Below are 7,442 nucleotides of genomic sequence, written 5' to 3'. Positions count from 1 at the left end.
TACACCTCCCCTATATAAGCTATTTGTCCGATTCCCACACCTGTGTAGCTTGCACCTCCGATCAGGACATCGACCCCAACTTCCGAACTCGACTAAAAAGACCGCACCAGCGCCTTGGTGTGCACCTTGCAACGCACAGTGTCAACATTCGCCTTCCTGCACATGGCAGGTCATCGGACCCAAATTCCGACCTCATGAGCATACCTACTAATCGAATCGGTCATCGGACCCAACTTCCGACTTCATCCATACCGTAGGGTCTTTGAGGTTGGCGCGGTGCGCTCAACCTGGGGAGTCGACCCATCGAAGCATACACCTCCCCTATATAAGCTATTTGTCCGATTCCGACACCTGTGTAGTTTGCACCTCCGCTCAGGACATCGACCCCAACTTCCGAACTCGCCTGCAACGACCGAACCAGCGCCTTGGTGCGCACCAAAAGTGCGCACTTTTGGAGGGCACTTTTCTGCGCTCCAAAGGTGCGCACTTTTGGAGGGCACTTTTTGGAGGGCACTTTTCTGCGCTCCAAAGGTGCGCACTTTTGGAGGGCACTTTTTGGAGGGCACTTTTCTGCGCTCCAAAGGTGCGCACTTTTGGAGGGCACTTTTTGGAGGGCACTTTTCTGCGCTCCAAAGGTGCGCACTTTTGGAGGGCACTTTTTGGAGGGCACTTTTCTGCGCTCCAAAGGTGCGCACTTTTGGAGGGCACTTTTTGGAGGGCACTTTTCTGCGCTCCAAAGGTGCGCACTTTTGGAGGGCACTTTTTGGAGGGCACTTTTCTGCGCTCCAAAGGTGCGCACTTTTGGAGGGCACTTTTTGGAGGGCACTTTTCTGCGCTCCAAAGGTGCGCACTTTTGGAGGGCACTTTTTGGAGGGCACTTTTCTGCGCTCCAAAGGTGCGCACTTTTGGAGGGCACTTTTTGGAGGGCACTTTTCTGCGCTCCAAAGGTGCGCACTTTTGGAGGGCACTTTTTGGAGGGCACTTTTCTGCGCTCCAAAGGTGCGCACTTTTGGAGGGCACTTTTGTGCACTCCAAAGGTGCGCACTTTTGGAGGGCACTTTTCCTGTGCTCCAAAGGTGCACACCTAGGTGAGCACCTTCGACCACACCTTGTAGCACACCAAACTCTGACTTTCGACTTCATCCGCAATGCAGGGTCTTTGAGGTTGGCGCAATGCGCACAACCAGGGGAGTCGACCCATCAAACCCAACACCTCCCCTATATAAGCTATTTGTCTGATTCTCATACATGCGTAGCCTGCAGGAGCAATTAGGACATCGACCCCAACTTTCGGCTTCTAAACGAAAACAAGGTCTTTGAGGTTGGTGTAATGCGAACAACTAGGGGAGTCAACCCATCAAACCCAACACCTCCCCTATATAAGCTATTTGTCTGATTCTCATACATGTGTAGTCTACAGGAGCAATTAGGACATCGACCCCAACTTTTGACTTCTTAACGAAAACAAGGTCTTTGAGGTTGACGTAATGCGCACAACCAGGGGAGTCGACCCATCAAACCCAACACCTCCCCTATATAAGCTATTTGTCCGATTCTCATACATGTGTAGCCTGCAGGAGCCATTAGGACATTGACCCCAACTTTTGACTTCTTAACGAAAACAAGGTCTTTGAGGTTGGCGTAATGCGCACAACCAAGGGAGTTGACCCATCAAACCCAACACCTCCCCTATATAAGCTATTTGTCTGATTCTCATACATGTGTAGCCTGCAACAACGATTAGGACATCCACCCCAACTTCTGAATTCGTCTGCGTTGACCGCACCAAAGGTGCACGCCTTGGTGCTCACCAAAATCCGACTTCCGACTTCTTCTGCTATGCGGGGTCTTTGAGGTTGGCGCAGTGCGCACAACCAGGGGAGTCAACCCACCGAATGCAACACCTCCCCTATATAAGCTATTTGTCTGATTCTCATACATGCGTAGACTGCAGCAATGATTAGGACATCCACCCCAACTTTTGACTTCTTAAACAAGACAGGGTCTTTGAAGTTGGTGCAGTGCACACAACCAGGGGAGTCGACCCATCAAACGCAACACCTCCCCTATATAAAGCTATTTGTCCGATTCTCATACGTGTAGTCTGCAGCAGCGATTAGGACATCGACCCCAACTTCCGAATTCGTTTGCATTGACCGCACCAAAGGTGCACGCCTTGGTGTGCACCCTGGAGTGCACTTTGGTGCTCACCTCGGTGCACACTTTGGTGTGCACCTCGGTGTGCACCAAAGGTGCGCACCTTGGAGCGCACCAAAGGTGTACACTTTGGAGCGCACCACATAGGGTCTTTGAGAGGTTGGCGCAGTGCGCACACCAAGGTGGGTGTTGAGGTGCGTGCCGAGGTGGGTGGGTGCTAGGGTGCGCTCCATGGTGGGTGCCAGGGTGGGTGCGTGCTAGGGTGGATTCCAAAGAGGGTCATAGGGTGGGTGCCAAGGTGGGTTGGTGATATAGTGGGTTCAAAGGTGGGTACTAGGGTGGGTTCCAAGGTGGGTCACAAGTTGGGTGCCAGGATGCGTGGGTGTTAGGTTGGGTGCCAAGGTGGGCTCCTGCGTGGGTGGGTGCTAGGGTGGGTTTCAAGGTGGACGCGAGGGCGGGTGCCAAGGTGGGTAACAAGTTGGGTGTTAGGATGGGTGAGTGCTAGAGTGGGTGCCAAGGTGGGTGGGTGCTAAGGTGGATGCCAAGGTGGTTCACAGGGTGGGTGGGTTCTAGGGTGAGTTCCAAGGTGGGTCACAGGTTCAGTGCTAGGGTGGGTGTCAAGGCGGGTGTCGAGGTGCCTGGGTGCTAGGGTGTGGATGCCAATGTGGGTCATAGGGTGGGTACTAGGGTGGGCTGCAATGTGGGTGCCAAGGTGGGTAACATGCTCGGTGGGTTCTAAATTGGGTGCCAGGGTGGGTGTGCACCCACCTTGCCCGAGGTGGGTGCCAAGGTGCCAGTGTGGGTGGGTGCTAAGGTGGATGCCAAGGTGGGTGAGAAGGTGGGTGATAGGTTGAGTGGTAGGATGGGTGGGTGCCAAGATGGGTCACAGGGTGGGTGCAAGGGTGGGTAGGTGCTAGGGTTGGTGTCAGGGTGGGTGGGTGCTAGGTTGGGTTCCAAGGTGGGTGCGAGGGTGAGTGTCAAGGTGGGTCACAGGTTAGGTGCTAGGATGGGTGAGTGCTAGGGTGCAAAGGTGCCAGGGTGGGTGCTAGGATGGGTCGATGCTAGGGTGAGTGGCAAGGTGGGTCCACAAGTGTCAAGGTGGGTGCCGAGGTGGGTGCCAAGTCGGCGACTGCTATGGTGGATGCCAAGGTGGGTCACGGGGTGGGTGCCAAGTTGCTAGGTTGGGTTCCAAGGTGGGTGCCAACGTGGGTGCTAGGGTGCGTGGGTTAAAGGGTGTGTCACAACGTGGGTGCCAGGATGGGTGCGCACCCACACTGGCCAAGACGGGTGCGGGTGCAAGGTTGGGTTCCAAGCCCGGTCACAGGCTGGGTGCTAGGATGGGTGGGTGCCAAGGTGGGCACCAGGGTGGGTGCACCCACCCTGGCCAAGGTGGGTCACGGGGTGGGTCCTAGGGTGGGTAACGGGGTGGGTACTAAGGTGCGTGCCAAGGTGGGTCATAGGGTGGGTGCCAAGGTGGGCACCAGGGTGGGTGTGCACCAACCCTAGCCAGGGTAGGTCACGGGGTGGTTGTCGGGGTGGGCGTCAAGGAGCCAAGGTGGGTGGCAAGTAGCCAAGTTGCGTGCCAAGGTGGGTGTCGGGGTGGGTGCCAAGGATCCAAGGTGGGTGCCAAGGAACCAAGGTGGGTGTCTGGGTGGGTGCCGAGGTGGGAGCCAGGGTGGGTCCCAAGGTGAGTGCAAAGGTGGGTGCCAGGGTCAAGGTGAGTGCCAATGTGGGTTCCAAGGTGCCAGGGTCAGGGTGAGTGCCAATGTGGGTTCAAAGGTGCTAAGTTGGGTGCGAGGTTGGGTGCGAGGGTGGGTGGGTGCCAAGGTGTGCTAGGTGGAAGCCCGGGTGGGTCGGCATCCCATGGGTGTCGAGTTGGGTGCCTGATGGGTGCTTCTTGTCAAGTTTTAGTCGTCGGGACTCATTTCGAGCCTTAGAGGTCGTTTCTTGTCCGGTTGCCCTGTCTTCGACCTGGGAACCCAATTTTGGTCCTCGGGTCCCATTTTTTTTTGTCTCGCATCCCACTTTTGGCCTGTGGCCTTTTCGGGGTCGATTCTCGTTTTGGGCATCAGAGCATGTTTCTTCTCCTAAAACCCAATATTTGTTTATTAAGTCTCGGAACACATTTTTGTTCTCGTGGACCCATCATGGGTCTTGGAACGCATTTGTGGTCCTTGGGTCCCATTTTGCATCCCGAAACTTGTGTTTTGGTGCTTGATCCCTATTTTGGGTGCCCACCTTGCACCAAGTGCGCACCCGGGGCAAACCGAGCGCCTTGGTGCACCGGGGCAAGATCGAGCGTGCACCCGAGGCGCCCCGAACATGCACCAAGGTGCACTCGGCCCACATGTGAGCGCAGGTCGTTGCGCCCGAGGTGGTGTGTGGGCACCGCGTTGCAGACGGGACACTGCACGCACACGACGCCCCCTCCAGGTGCACGCACGTAGGCCGGGCCGGGTGCACACCCGACGCCCTAGCAAGGTGCGCGCACCCGGGCAGGGCTCACACTTGGCGAACGGGGCGCACTTCGCGAGGGAGGGTGTGCACCTCGACGGGGGTGGGTGGCCGGGGTGGATTCGCACGTGGGTCGCGGTTTGCTAAGTACACACTGCGACAAGCTCATAACGGGTGCGATCATACCAGCGTTAGTGCACCGGATCCCATCAGAACTCCGCAGTTAAGCGCGCTTGGGCCGGAGTAGTACTGGGATGGGTGACCTCCCGGGAAGTCCCGGTGTTGCACCCTTTTTTAGTTTTTCGCCGGGCGTCGCAATGCTATTTGAATAAACCTTTTGCCCGTTTGCGTTCTCGTCGGGGCCGGGCCGGGCCGGGGTGCGCTGCCCGCACTACCGCGCGCGCGGGGGCGACACCGAGCGCGCACCCGAGGCGCCCCGAGCACACAGGCCACGGTGCAACCCGGGCGTTGTGCGCGCACCCCGGTGCGCCCGAGGTGCTGCGCGCGCACCCAGGTGAAATCGGTGTGCACCTCGGCCAGTGCGCGCTCGGTCGAGTCGCGCACGTTGGCCAAGGTGCACGGTGATGTTTCTTACTCTAAGGTTCCGCACCAGACGCCCGGGACAGGTGAGCGAAGCTGGGCGGGGCCGGGTGCGCGGCCGGGGCAGGTGCACGCAGCTGGAGAGAGCTTTGGAGCACACTTCGGAGCGCACCAATGATGCGCTCCATTCAAAAGTTTCCTGAAAAGGCAAAAAAAGTTGAGATTATAGAATTTCCCACTTGAGAGATTGTAAAAAAAAAAAATTTAAAATGAAGGAAACGCGGGTGCCAAGGTGTGCGCAGCCCAGCCAAGGTGTGCGCACCAAGGCGCCCACCCTGGCGAAGGTGCACGCAAGGTGCGCACCCGAGGCAAACCGGACAATTAACCCAACTTTCGACTTCGCGCGCACCTTGGAGCGCACTTCGGAGCGCTCCTTGGTGCGCACCAATCTTGGGCACCTCGGAGTGCACCATGGCGCCCACCAAGGTGCGCACCCGGGGCAAACCGAGCTCCGACTTCGTGCGCACCTTGGAGCGCACGAAAGGTGCGCACCATGGCGCCCACCAAGGTGCGCAGCCCAGCCAAGGCGTGCGCATCAAGGTGCGCACCCTGGCGAAGGTGCGCACCCGGGGCAAACCGAGCTCCGACTTCGTGCGCACCTTGGAGCGCACAAAAGGTGCGCAACCCAGCCAAGGTGTGCGCACCCCGGTCAAACCGAGCTCCGAATCGTGCGCACCAGAGGTGCACGCCATCGTGCGCACCTTGGAGCACACTTCGGAGCCCTCCTTGGTGCGCGCCGATGTTGCGCACCTCGGAGCGCACCCGGGGAAAACAATGCAATTAACCCGACTTTCGACTTCGTGGGCACCTCGGAGCGCTCTCGGGTTCGCACCTCGGAGCACACCGAGGTGCGCACCTTTGATGCGCTGCCTTCACCAATTTCCAGAAAAGGCAAGAAAACATTGAGAAGGTGTGCGCACCGAGGTGCCCACCCTGGCGAAGGTGCACGCGAGGTGCGCACCCGGGGCAAACCGGGCTCCGACTTCGTGCACGCCGCACCTTGGAGCACACTTCGGAGCGCTCCTTGGTGCGCACCAGGGCGCGCAACCCAGCCGAGGTGCCCACCCCGGCGAAGGTGCACGCGAGGTGCGCACCCGGGGCAAACCGGGCTCCGACTTCGTGCACGCCATGGTGCCCACCGCGGCGAAGGTGCACGCGAGGTGCGCACCCGGGGCAAACCGGGCTCCGACTTCGTGCACGCCGCACCTTGGAGCACACTTCGGAGCGCTCCTTGGTGCGCACCATGGTGCCCACCAGGGCGCGCAACCCCGCCGAAGGTGCACGCGAGGTGCGCACCCGGGGCAAACCGGGCTCCGACTTCGTGCACGCCGCACCTTGGAGCACACTTCGGAGCGCTCCTTGGTGCGCACCATGGTGCCCACCAGGGCGCGCAACCCCGCCGAAGGTGCACGCGAGGTGCGCACCCGGGGCAAACCGGGCTCCGACTTCGTGCACGCCATGGTGCGCACCGCGGCGAAGGTGCGCACCCGGGGCAAACCGGGCTCCGACTTCGTGCACGCCGCACCTTGGAGCACACTTCGGAGCGCTCCTTGGTGCGCACCAGGGCGCGCAACCCAGCCGAGGTGCCCACCCCGGCGAAGGTGCACGCGAGGTGCGTACCCGGGGCAAACCGGGCTCCGACTTCGTGCACGCCGCACCTTGGAGCACACTTCGGAGCGCTCCTTGGTGCGCACCATGGTGCCCACCAGGCCGCGCAACCCAGCCAAGGTGTGCGCACCAAGGTGCACGCGAGGTGCGCACCCGGGGCAAACCGGGGTCCGACTTCGTGCACGCCGCACCTTGGAGCACACATCGGGGCGCTCCCGGGTTCGCACCGGCGTTGCGCACCGTGGTGGGCACCTCGGAGCACACCAAGGTGGGCAGCGAGGTGCGCACCTTTGATGCGATGCCTTCACTAATTTCCATAAAAGGCAAAAAAAAAACGAGATTTTAAAATTTCCGTTTTGAAAGATAGTGAGAAAAAGGGAATGCTGGTGCCATCTTGAGCCCGCCCTGGTGCGCAGCCCAGCCAAGGTGTGCGCACCAAGGTGCCCACCCTGGCGAAGGTGCGCGCCCGGGCAATTAACCCAACTTCCAACTTCGCGCGCGCCAGGGTGGGAGCGCACCCAACAACCGGGCCTGGGAAGAGCCAATGCGAGAAACCCCACCAAACGCTCTGACAAAAAAAGAGGGGGCGCTCCAGTAACCCCGCTTCGGAGCGCACCCTGGGC

The 7,442-nt window shown here is 59.6% G+C and overlaps 1 non-coding gene across 1 annotated transcript; it reads left to right on the top strand.

Annotated features, from left to right (window-relative positions):
• The first annotated feature begins 4,783 nt into the window (after positions 1–4,783).
• On the top strand, positions 4,784–4,902 carry LOC131863254 (5S ribosomal RNA). The gene has a single exon (XR_009362186.1). It is a non-coding gene; the product is annotated as a 5S ribosomal RNA (ribosomal RNA).
• Positions 4,903–7,442: the final 2,540 nt, after the last annotated feature.

The sequence above is a fragment of the Cryptomeria japonica genome, unplaced genomic scaffold (genome assembly GCF_030272615.1).
Source record: "Cryptomeria japonica unplaced genomic scaffold, Sugi_1.0 HiC_scaffold_58, whole genome shotgun sequence".
NCBI lineage: Eukaryota > Viridiplantae > Streptophyta > Pinopsida > Cupressales > Cupressaceae > Cryptomeria > Cryptomeria japonica.
Note: the sequence above shows the minus strand (reverse complement) of the source record. Positions and strands in the feature narration are given on the sequence as shown.